Genomic DNA, 12,500 nt, shown 5'->3' on the forward strand with positions numbered 1-12,500 from the left:
GGAAAAGAAAAAGCCCAACTCTACAACAACCTTGGTTAAAATCCGAGTCACGGTACCAGCTGTAAAAGGTTAATTTATTAATAAATATAATGCAGCTGTTAATCCCAAACACAGATACTCAAAGATTTTGGATTCAAACGCACTTTATTTTAAAGATATTGATACCTGGAATCTTACCACAAATTGAGAGATTCAACCGTTTACTTAGATGAAATTCCTTTTGTATCCTAAATTTAGAAAAAAAATAAAAGGTTACTTTATACAAAGTACAAAGCTTTCTCACCTTTTGAATACACAAACACACTTCCAAGGCTGTAAGAAGTAACCAGATAAAAAGTTATAGGAGTGCTTTGCTTTTGACAGATTAGTGTGTTTCTTTTTAGCACACCTAACTTTCTCTCAAGGCTAAATGGATTACAAGAAACATTTGCCATCTGTTTGCTAAGCTCTAATGGATTGTAACAAAGTCAAGCTGTTCTTTGTATCTAATAAGTAAAATACATATAAAAACTGTTGCAGTGCTTTAAGCTAGTGTATAAAAATGCAAGCATTAATAGACATAAAAAATAACATATCTATATCACACAGAATCTCATTTAACTTAAAACAGTCCATAGCATACACAAGTCTGGCAAATGTTCTATCCCAAGCAACTTTAGCTCAACAGTACACTCCAACAAGGTATCTCCAGTCAACAAATGAGACTCTTCCAGTTATAGTGTCGCCATGGAGACCGTTATAATTTATGTATGACATATATGAAACACTACACCAAATTATATTAGAAAATAACCAAACCTTAAACATTTCAATGAATATAACATGCACAACCAAATGGCACTGCAAGCCGTGGTGGTGCAGCGGTAGCATTATCGCCTCACAGCAAGAGGTTCTCCAATTCGATTCTCGGCTGGAGCACCTTCTGTGTGGAGTCTGCATGTCCTCCCCGTGGTCGAGTGGTGTTCGAAAGACATGCGTGAATGGGCGTGCGTTCGTTGAAGGTTGGGTGTCGGGCTGGCACCTCGGCACCATAAAAATCGACTGCCAATCATTAGCGGACCGGAGTTCCTCTGTGGCAACCCCTAACCAGGAAAAGCCGAAAGAAAAACAACAACAATGAAATAGAGAGGAACAGAGATAATATGTCCTGTAATTTATGGTTTACCTAAAATCCATGAGGATCTGGTGCAGCCCCCAATGAGACCGATTGTCTCACGGAGACAGTGGGCCACTACGGCCATTTCCAAATATTTGAACCAACAATTAAAACCATTATTGAAATACAATAGAGCTTTCATTAAAGATACTTGTGAATTTTTGGAATCCCTAGGGGAATTTATGGCTGACAAAGGCATGAAGAATGTCCTCTTTGCAACTATGGATATTAAATCCCTATTTAATGTTATCCCCAATGTAGTAGGGATTGATTATGTTAGAGACTTTTTAGTCATATATAGTAATTTTAGAGCTAGCAAATTTTCACTGATATGTTCTCTTCTTGAATTAGTTTTGAATAATAATGTTCTTATGATTAAAGGGGAAATATACCATCAAACATTAGGAGTAGCTATGGGTACACCAGTAGCCAATAGCTATGCAAATATTGTTCTGGCTAGATGGGAACAGCTTACTATATTTGACCCTAAGACAAATGCATATCGAAATGCTGAGCTGATTATTTTACAAATGGTTTGTAGATGATATTGTGTTGTTTGGAAAGGGACCAAAGATACGCTTGAGTTATTTGTAGAACATTTAAAACAAAGTACTGATTTCCTTAGATTCAAGGTGTGTTATTCACCAGATGAGATCACCTTTTTAGATGTGAAGCTATCTAATATAGATGGCACCTTTCATACATCTATACATAGGAAGGGGGTACAGACAACTAGATATGTTCATAATTCCAGCATGCACCCAAAACATATCTATAAAGGCATGGTGAAAAGTCAGTTTTTCAGAGTCAGTAGGCTAAACACTACAGAAGAAGGTTTTATGACAGAGATTGATACTATGACGCAGGATTTCGTAGCCTGAGGTTATAATAAAAGTTTATTAGTTAATAATGCTGAATATGTTAGGTTAGAACGTACAAATATAGGTAAACCATATTTATATAGAAATAGTAGTACAGACCTTAACCCTAATATATCAAAGATTACTGGTACACAGAAGCTAGGTTACGTTATGAAATATAATAGACATTCTCAGCAGATCCAATCTATTATTAAAAGAAATTGGACTATTTTAAATTCTGATAGTAGGAACTAGGCCCTATTTTATCTACAAGAAGAAGAAGAATTTGAAACAGCTCCTCTGCTATAAAGAATTTTAAGATACATGATGAAAGATTTTGTCCTAATGTTAGGAATACGGTCCCTGTTATAATTGCTCTCTGATGGGAGCACTCGTGTTGCATCCCTGGGGGATGAGCATAGGAACCTTGAGCTGCTATTATGCAGGTGCATGGTGTAGAGGATGCAGTCTCTGGAGGTTGCTCCTCACAGCAAATTTCAGACAGATGCCAAGGGAGATGGTGGCACTCCACCAGAGAAGTCATGTTACCCCAAAAGAAGCAGCAAGCCACCCCACTCCCTCCCATATGACTCTAGATATTCCAAGAATGGATAGGCAGATAGAGCTTCCTGGGTAGGAATGAATGTGTGATAATGTTATCATTTGGTACAGTATTGTGCAGCTCTCATTCTACAGATTGTATGACAGGATTACGTGCAGAAAGATGTGCCAACATGTGAGGTTCTGCAGGGAAGCAAAAAAGAAAACTGCTAAAGAACTTGACTGTTCTTAGGCAACACTTTTAAAAGTCATCAGTGGGTTACCAATGTTTGAGGGTGATGCAGACAACTACTAGAAAGATGATGTAAGCAAGGAGTAATTTTAAGAATTAGAAGAAATGGGGTACTGATGACATGTCCTAGGACAATACTTGCGTGTCATTTTTAATTTTAATAGAGGGATCTAAATGACCATGTTTTGCAAGCTCAGGAAACTAGGAAGATATTCGTAACCAAACTGGACCTTTCATGTAAAAGTGGATGAGGTCTAAAATGATGGTTTCCATTGTGAAAGTTGTACTGCCTTTAATTGAATCAACAAGCTAAAAACAGAAAATCCTTACAGCCCAAATGGCATTATGCTCTTCTGCTTCTCTGCTACACCTTTCTAGACAGCAGAAAATGTGTGCAAGCCATGCCAAACCATAACCCGTTCTCTATCTAGCTAAAAGAATCATCACTGAGACATGTCAGGTAGGGTATTTTCCATAGCAATATATACATATATCTATATATGTACATACATATACACACACAACTATGTGATCTTTAACTTCACTTTTGATGACTACTGTCATATTCTAGTCAGTAAGCACTCCAATTATTCCAAAACCAGATCACAAAATTAAGGGATCATAAGTTATCATCAATTAAAATTCTAATCATCCTCTTGTGAAAAAAATGCCGTGTAAAATGAGACTAGCAAATCTGCTAGACTCTTCTACCAGAGAATGGAGCATTCAGTGTTAACATTCCTTTCAAATACACAGCCTCATATTTCCTCAAATTCATCTTACAAGAGTTTCAGGGGAACTGGTGATACTTGTGATTATATCATTCAATTCCTTTCACATCTTCACATGATCATGTTGACTATGGGAGCACCATGGTCCTCAACAAGATCAGTACTTGCTCTGCCCTTTCTTATTATTACACATTCCTCAAAATCCAGCTTTTCCTAATATTACACCTATTACATAATTTCAGATATATATTACTTTATCTTTTTAACCGTTCTAACCCTCTCTTTAAAATTCAGGTACTTTCCCAAATACTAGAAGCACATCAATTTAAAGACTTCTCTGCTCGTCTCTTGTATACTGCAGGAAACACCGCCATAGACAAAGATGCATCAATTAGCTGCGATACCAGACATCTAGCTTATTGGTTTGTTTTACTTTGAGTTGAATTATTTAGCCAAGATAATGCAATGCAATGGTTATTTTGACTGACTCACAATTGACTTTAACACAACTGACTGAAACTCACTTGACTAAATTGTATTCGATTGCACCATGATTAACAGAAAACACTGAATTAACGAAGAAGGGATTTACTGTATGTGTTTTTTTCTCTTTTCTCAACTGCTCTGAGATTGCGGAATTGGTATATTTAAATAAACAGGGATGGGGAGGGAATGCCCCCAAACTTGGGGTGCAGGTGCTTGCCCCCTGCAAAGAAATCGATTTTTGAGGTATATTTGGTGTAAAAAAAGGTTTTCAGTCAAATATAATTGCATAAAATGAGTTTTCACTCAACTGTGCTTTTAGTTCAATAAATTCAAAAATTTCTGATAACAATCAAAATGTCTCCACTTGACCCCATTACTGCATATTTCAGGCAACTTTTTCTTGATAGTTACATGGGATCAATCATCAAAAATTAAGTATCACTACCGTATTGGTATTTTGAATGATTTCATAACATTCTCAAAGGTTAGCGTAAACAAAGTGCTATAACTGTACTAATGTATTGTAAATCATGCTGACCCCATCACAGACCAAAACTGGCTTGGACCATTGTCTCCACATGGTTAATAAACAAATAGCTATTTTCTTAACCTGGCATGCAGTTTGTCTAATCACAAACAGGAAGTGGAAAACAGCAATGGCACTGCTGGAAATTAAATCATGCCAGTCAATTAGAATTATATCTGGGTGGTGGATGAAGTATTCAAGTATTTCAAAGTGCAACATATGGTACTGAATATGTATGTGAATATTTGAGCATGTATCAATATATTTATCAATATCTTTTTATGTATGACTAAAGAAAGCACTAATGTAGAAGGGAGCATAACACTAAACAGAAGGATAGAAAGTAAAAAAGAGCCATTGCATGCATGCAAGCTATTAAACAGAAGATATTAAACACATGATATAGAAACACGGCAATCACCTGAAGGGTAGGCTTTAATACTAAAAACAAATCACATACACACACACATATTATATCAAAAAACAAAGCACAGAAGATGTGGACATGATTTAAATTATGGAAAGTGTGTGATCTGAAAAAAGCAAAAGAAGCAGTACTAACTTCTATGATCATATTACAAGGAAAAACGTACAACATTAATGTACTTCCTACACTGTGTGAAGTCAGGGTTACAAGTCACTAAGGCAAACATCTGTAGCTTCTATTTATCACAGCTTTGGGTTACTTTAAAAAAATGAAGTGAAAGATATATCAGTACTGAGCACTGATGGTGGTATAGCAAGAAATTCATATTTGGTACTTATACCTCATTTTGCATGGTGGTGCAGCAGTAGCATAGTTGCCTCACAGCAAGTGGTTCTCCCATTCGATTCTCGGCTAGAACGCCTTCTGTGTGGAGTCTGCATGTCCTCCCCACGGTCAAGTGGCATTCGAAAGACATGCATAGAATGGGCGTGCCTTCGTTGAAGGTTGGGCGTCAAGCTGGCACCTCCGCACCGTAAAAATCTACTGCTAATCATTAGCGGACCGGAATATCACTGTGGCAACCCTTAACCAGGAAAAGCCGAAAGAAGAACAAACCTCATTTTGTTGATCCTCACCTCCCACCTATCAATTAAAAAAATGTACTCTTGTACATATTTAACTCTCAAAATGTTGCCCCTATACACTTCAGAAAGGGGTATACTATTTTCAAAACGATTTCAGCTGTTGCCATTTATAATAATAAAAACACAATCTTACAAAGTGTACTCGGTGCAGTGGTGTAGCTGTTAGCTTTATTAGCTCAGAGTAAGAAGTTCTCCGGTTCGATTCTCGGCCTATGCAGAGTCTACGCGGTCGCTTCGGTACCTCCAGCTGCTCCAGTTTCTTCTCACATTCCAGAGACATGAGTCTGGAGTGTTTCTACCTGGGGCTCTGTCCCAGTCGGACTTTCCCGGCAAATGTTAAAAATAAGCATGTTTTATCTAGTTCCATGCAAAAGACATTAGTCAACACAATACTAAATATTCTGCATTGTTACACCAACAGTTACCAGAAAGATGTTTTGAAAAAATGTCCTCATTGGAGTACCCCCCTCTGGAATCACAGATAAACTTACTAAGCTGGGCATAAATCCCTACATTACTCGATGGGTTGCCAACTGGCTTACTGACAGAACCCAGACTGTAAAAGTAGCCGACTCCAAATCCAACTCCAAACAAGTGACAAGTGGAGTACCTCAGGGTTCAGTCCTGGGACCACTCTTGTTTGGCATCTACTATGTACAGGCCAACACTAAGGGACTCTGGCTAACAAAGTTCTCAGATGACTGCAAACTGGGAGCCATTACTGAATCCCTAAATGATGTGAATATTCTACAAAAAGGCCTTACAGAAACAGATACCTGGTGCCAGAGCCATGGGCTCAAGCTTAATACCAAGAAATGTATAGTTATCCCCTCTGGAAAAAAACATGTACCCATGAATTACCACATAGGTGGCAGTACACTAAACATCGAAAGTGTGATGAGAGACTTAGGAATACATGTGGAGAGTGGTCTCACTTTCGATAATCACATCGTCACAACAGTCAGCAAATCCTTCTATGTGGCACAGCTCATCACTAAGGGCTTTTCATCCAGAAAAAAGGAGGTTATTGCCCCACTGTACTCATCCCTCATTAGACCCATTATAGAGTATAATGCCCTGTTTGGTATGTACCTCACAAGACATCTGCAACAGCTGGAAAGGCCACAGAAATACCTCACTAAAAGAATCACAGGCCTAAAGCAGATGCCATATGCTGACAGTCTAAAAAAACTCCAGCTATACTCTGTGGCATATTGTCTACTCAGAGGCGATCTCTGCTTAACATACAAGGCCATGTCAAACCCTGAGCTGTTGGACATGCTCCACTTAAAGAAATCCCAATCCCTCAGAGCCACACGCTCCATGGATCTAAACCTTGTCATCACAATGAACAAAACATGCTGGAGGGATAGGTTCCTGACCCAGAGACTCCCCATACTCTGGAATAGACTGCCCATACATGTCAAGCAGAGCACCTCCTTGGCCCTCTTCAAAAGGAACCTTGATGATTGGATGGGAGATAGGAAATTCACCCCAGGGGATCATGTCAGTCGCCCTGCTAGACAGGGGTCCAGAGAAGTAAATATTGTGGGAAAAAATATCCAGGGAATTGTTATGGCTAGGCTTGTATAGGCCCTAGGGCTGATAGCCTAGTACCAACCTATGAACCTACACTGAGCATGCCTAGTTACACCCTGGTACTGACCTATTATAGAAAGGAAACACTGCCTTAAAACAAACTTATTTCACCATAGAGTGCTTAATTAAAAACCAGAAACAAGAGAACCAAAATAACTAAAGTCTAAAGTCTTTTATTGATGAATACAACAGTAAAGTAAACTATTGAAAGAATATGAAGATAAATTGAAACAATCCTCTTACTCTTACTGTTTTATTAATGTGTTTGTTTTGAAATACGCTAGTTACATATCCCCTTACTTACAGCTCGTTTAAAAGGTAGAGTTCGCCCATCAAATATTTATCGGCAGTGCTTTCTTTTAATTACTTATGAGTCCCAGCATACAATTACATCAGCTAAGTGAAGTTTAGTTTAAGATTTTCCATGCAGAGTTTTACACGCCACAACAAATTAAGTAATGGCTTTAATAAATCGAACACAATAACATCTATACCAGTAGGAAGATTGTAATACACGAAGGACTCGGTATAATAAGTGGCCTAAAAATGAATTAAAATTGCGTATGGTCAACTACAGATCAACAACGGCAATAAAGCAAACGTCAGACTAATGTCAAATAATATATAAAGAAACCAGTATAACCGATTTAATTAAATTAATCACGTCAGTGACCAACAAACCACCTCATACAAAGGAAACAAGTATCTAAAACAGACACACGCACGCACATAAATTACCATATATCATATATATTGAGTCTCACTAAACAATAAGAACATAAACATAAAACATTTGTATTAGCTATAGGTAAACCTTAGCTACAGACCCACGCACACCCTCTATTTTAACTTGAAATCACTGTCAGGTTAATTGTAGTAGGACAATCACTGAGAAAAACAGAGCTTGTAGTATTCCATATTCTTTACCTTTGAGAATTTCACCAACTGTCCTATCCCTTCTGCAACTTCGGTTAAGACAATAAAGACACCCAGATAGACTATAATACTCGTCCTCTGTCCAGACTATATAAGATGACAGTCAGAAATTGTCCCAAACATATGCACCTTTTTTATTATTAGATCCAGTATGACAGCTATGAACCTTCCACGTTTTCAATAAGTTGACATAAGTAGAGCACGAGAAATTGTCTAGAGGACATGCGCAACCGAACTTGCTGCATGGTTACCGAAGTTTAAATTGATTAGTGAATGTTACAGAAGAGAGTAGATGAAATGGGGATACGATGGAAGCTGTACAAGGCCCTTTGCTACGGCAGAAAAATTACCTGAGCGATTAGGGTAGGAGGTGCAGTAACGCATTATAGTATCACATGTACAAACCAACTTAATTGGTTTTGTAAGTTATCGATAACTCTGTGAGATGGGTGCGCCATTACTGTACTGAAAATATAGAAAACGGTATTACTTTTTATACGGGGACGTTACTATTATTAATGGTAGGAATGGAAATTAAAGGCAGTGGAAACTAGTATTGCTGATAACCGTTTGTTGCAAATATAAACAGCATTCACCATTTGTTCTTATTTTGGATGGTAGACGAATTGAAGTACTAACTAAAACATGCTCACGGACTTGTTTTGTTACAGGTTTTAAAGTCTTTACTAAGTACTTAACGCCAAATACGGTTTATTTATTTATTTGTCATTTGTTAACCGGGTTAGTCCAACTGAGCCAGACCCCAGTGGCCCGTTTTCACTGGAGACCCGAGGAGAAAAGCTCTAACCTAGAATACAAAACAATACAATTTGTGAAACACTGCAAAATAAATTATATACATTACAGGAAATACAAATTTTGGACTGACTATAGTGAAAAATAAATTGCAAGCTTAAAAAAACGTTCTGTAGCAGTTACAGGCAAAACTACAATTGAGTATACACAATTGGGAATGCACATTAGAATTAGCTTGTTATTATTATGTAAGAAGATGTATGTAGGTGAGAGACAAATATAGTTGGTATTGCTGCTGTCTACAAATTATTGGAAGACGTGGATTGAGAGTCATAAATTTCAAAAATGAGTCGATGAAGACATCTTAAGTAGCAACATCATTTTTTTGCAGGGGTGCAGGACCACTGCATCCTCCCAACCCCCTTGTTAATTATATATGATAACTTCAAGATTGCAGAAAACTGGGGAATAGGAATATTCCCAAACCATGAGAACTGTACAGTCTTGCATCCTTTTTCAACCCTTTGTTTAGTCGACAAAAGCTGTTAACTAAACAGATGTACATTGAAGCTTCTGGACCCATATATATATATATATATATATATATATATATATATATATGCATAGACTGTATGTGTATTGGTGCGCTTTCAAATAACAAAACACCCAAACATAGGCAAATTTCATGCTAGCAGCCATAACTTTGGACCATGCAACTGAAAAACATTTTTTGGGGGGCAGGGGGCTTTGTGGTCTGTCCAATTGCTGCAGGTGCTTGGAAAGGTACATGCCAAAAGGGGTGTTGTACTTCGTTATTGGCCTGATGAGGGAAGAATATAGGGAGGTTATAATTTTTTTTTTTCTGGAGGCAATGCCTTTACTTATGAGATGAACAATATAGAATGCCCTTCTTAACACCGTGGAGACATGGTGATTAAAGGTAAAGTAGCTGTCAACCTGTGTGCCCAGGTGTTGCTATTGATGTGGTAGTTAGCGGGGACATCGTGCTTACTGAAGGGGATGATAATACATTTTTTTTGCATTGAGTTTAAGGCCATGACTTTGGTGCCAATAATTTGTTTGTGTAAGACCCTCTTGTAGGATGTTGACATTGTTTAGAGATTCTGTGACTGCTCCCAGTTTGCAGTCATTAGCAAACTTTGTGAGCCACAGACCTTTAGTTTTTGCTTGTACTTCGGGAAAATAGATTCCAAACAGTGGAAGTCCCAGGACCGATCCTTGTGAAACACCACTGCTTATAGGTTTGCTGTTGGAGGGATTCCCCTATTTTGACTATATGGGTTCTATCAGTGAGCCAGTTAGCAACCCATCTAATGATATAAGAGCTGATACCCAGCTGAGTGAGTTTGTCAATGAAGTTGGAGTGGGAGATAGTGTCAAAAACTTTGGCTAAGTCTAGGTAGACTGTATGCACAGATTCCCTCTTGTCCAGGGCCTTGGTGACTGTCTCAAAGAAGTCCAACAGATTTAACAGGCATGATCTCCATTTGACAAATCCAAACTGAGTAGGGTCAAGTGTCTGGAGATTACCTATATCTCTGTTAATAAGGTTCATGATGATTCGCTCCACGGCCTTGTAGATAAGGCCAATCAGGCTAATAGGTCTATAGTTCCCGGGGTCAGTGGAAGCACTGCCTTTGTGCAAGGGGTAATAGTGGCTGTTTTCCATTCAGCTGGGACAAAGCCAGTGCTTAGACTATGGCTGAAAAGACTACACAATGGTGTTGCTAATTTTTGTTGGAGCCCATGTAGGACACAGCCTGGGATGTTATGAGGTCCCACAGATGTTGTGTTTTTGGTCTTAGAGAGGTTGTATATGACCCGCTGTTTAGAGATACAAGGTAGGGGGACATGTGGTAGGGAAGTCATGGGGTATGTGTGGCGGGGACAGGGTAGTGAAGTTTTTATAGAACCTGTCAGCTAACAGGTTAGCTATGTCCACAGGCTCAGTATATGTGGTATCATTAACTACCAGTTCGGCACAAATCTGGACCCTTCCTTTTAGGTTACGGATGTAACTAAAGAATACCTTATGGTTGTCCTTAGTTGAGGAAGCTAATCTGGATTCGTAGTTTGTTTTGGAGGACTTCATAATAAGTCTTATTTGCTTGTTTAAGCTGAGGAGGGAGTGTTTCTTCTTTAGGGCTCGCTCCCTCTTACTCTTAGTCAGCAATTTCTTCCCATTATTGTAAAGCCTGTTAATGGCAGTTGTCCACCAGGCAGGTTTGCTCTTCCTTGAGGAGCTTGCTTTGGTCCTATCAAGTATGGCCGAGTCATTGCAGTTATACAGGTGTTTGTATAAAGCATTGGTTTAGAACTCAGCATAACTGACAGTTCTATCGGAGGGGGGTGGTGCAGTGAAGCTATTTATACAATCCTGTAAGAGGTTATAATCGGCTATGGAGAATATTTTTAGTTTAGTTGCTGCTGGGGGGAGGTCAAGTGTCATAGTTACTTCAAATGAGACTGATTTGTGGTCAGATCTCACCAGAGAAGACATCAGTGGGGATGCTACAGTGGTCCCCATATTGGTAAGCCCCAGATCCAGGATGTGGGAACCCCTTGTGGGGGTGTCAACTATCTGGTCCAGGGTATTGGAGCTAACAAAACCAAGGAACCTTTAGGCAAGTGAATTTGAGCACAAGTAATTTACCCAGTCAATAGATGGGTAGTTAAAGTTGCCCAAAACCATGGTGTTCAGATGTCTCTTGATAGACTTAAGTAGATCCAAATAGACAGAGTGGGTGTCCTGATTCATGGAGGGGGTCCTGTAGCTAGCAATGACTTTAATAGGTGTCCTACCAACAGTTAATTGCACCTAAAGTATCTCCAAGGAATCATACTGTTTAATCAATCTGGAGGGGTATTTATCTTTAATGAATATTGATACACCGCCTTAGTTAGTTTTCAGGCCTTCAGTTTGTGGTCTGAACATGTGGAGGGAGGTGTAACCCGGTACTGCTGGGCTGCTCTACACAGCCTTGAACCAGATCTCTGTGACTGCACAAAATGTCTGCGTCTTCCAAGGTGAGGACTGGTTCCACTGAGTGCAGTGTCATGTTAAGACTCCTAGAATTTAGCAGCATAACCTTGTGGTTGTTCTTAGATGGAGTTTTTAAATTTTGTCCTTGAGACACTGTCTAAAAAAAGTAACTATGCTGGTGGAAAGAGCCTTACCCAGTAGCTGAAATCCCAGGGAAGACAGATGAAGACCATCTCTGGCAAAGCATTGAGGTCTGTCGATCATGTCATCCCAGGCAGACAGATAACATAGCCCCTTAGAATAACATAGAAACTAAGCCAATTACTGAAGTCAGTCATTTTCTGTTTGTATTGAGGCATCATTGTAGGTGAAGGTAAAGTGCATGTTTAAAGCTAGAGACATACCTGCCTGAGACATATAGTCAGAGCGCTCAGTCATGTCTGTTTTCATATAGTCTATAGAGGTATGTCTCAAGTCGTTCACAAGAAATAGACTATGACAGAGTCATAACAGTACCTGTTGTTGACATAGTTGAGTGAATGTGTGATAAGGCGGATGCTGGCACCTGACAGACAGCTGATC

At 38.9% G+C, this 12,500-nt stretch overlaps 1 protein-coding gene across 1 annotated transcript in view; it reads right to left on the reverse strand.

Moving 5' to 3' along the window:
- PLPPR5 (phospholipid phosphatase related 5) overlaps positions 1–8,402 on the reverse strand; it is a 3,295,121-nt gene extending 3,286,719 nt beyond the window's left edge. Inside the window, exon 1 of the mRNA XM_044085711.1 lies at positions 8,150–8,402. The gene's annotated coding sequence lies outside the window, so the exon portion shown is untranslated. The remainder of the gene's footprint in view (positions 1–8,149) is intronic.
- Between the last annotated feature and the right edge of the window lie 4,098 nt (positions 8,403–12,500).

Source organism: Protopterus annectens, chromosome 10.part0, assembly GCF_019279795.1.
Source record: "Protopterus annectens isolate FY-2018-M chromosome 10.part0, PAN1.0, whole genome shotgun sequence".
In the NCBI taxonomy this organism is placed as follows: Eukaryota; Metazoa; Chordata; order Ceratodontiformes; family Protopteridae; genus Protopterus; species Protopterus annectens.